The sequence below is a fragment of the Priapulus caudatus genome, unplaced genomic scaffold (assembly GCF_000485595.1).
Source record: "Priapulus caudatus unplaced genomic scaffold, Priapulus_caudatus-5.0.1 Scaffold1947, whole genome shotgun sequence".
Classification (NCBI taxonomy): Eukaryota; Metazoa; Priapulida; class Priapulimorpha; order Priapulimorphida; family Priapulidae; genus Priapulus; species Priapulus caudatus.
The window spans coordinates 38,558-39,244 of record NW_014579008.1 but is presented as its reverse complement, the minus strand read 5'-3'; positions in this window follow the sequence as shown (position 1 = coordinate 39,244).

Genomic DNA, 687 nt, shown 5'->3' with positions numbered 1-687 from the left:
ATCATAGAAGTCTTTCCTTACCATAGAAGTCTTCTATTTATCATACATGTCTCTCCTTATCATAGAAGTCTCCCCTTACCATAGAAGTCTCCCCTTACCATAGAAGTCTCCCCTTACCATAGAAGTCTTCCCTTATCATAGAAGTATTCCCTTACCTTGGAAGTATCTCCTTACCATAGAAGTCTTCCCTTACCATAGAAGTCTTTCCTTACCATAGAAGTCTCTCCTTACCTTGGAAGTATCCCCTTACCTTGGAAGTATCCCCTTACTATAAAAGTCTTTTCTTACCATAGAAGTCTCCCCTTACCATAGAAGTATCCCCTTACCTTGGAAGTCTTTCCTTACCATGGAAGTATCCCCTTACCTTGGAAGTCTTCCCTTACCATGGAGGTATCCCCTCACCTTAAAAGTCTTCCTTTACCATGGAAGTATCCTCTTACCTTAGAAGTCTTCCCTTACCATGGTAGTATCCCCCTTGCCTTGTAAGTCTACCCTTGTACAAGAAGTTTTTTTATTACCGCGGAAGTACATAATGGATGTGCAACTGGCGCCTCTGAAGATTTAATCCTGCAGCAGATGGTCGGTCTCCCTTTCTTCTTACTCCCTTCCTCGCGTCTCCTTATCTCCCTCTCTTCTCCTTACCTCTTCTAATTTGCCTTACCTTCTTCACCTCCCCTTACCTCCCCC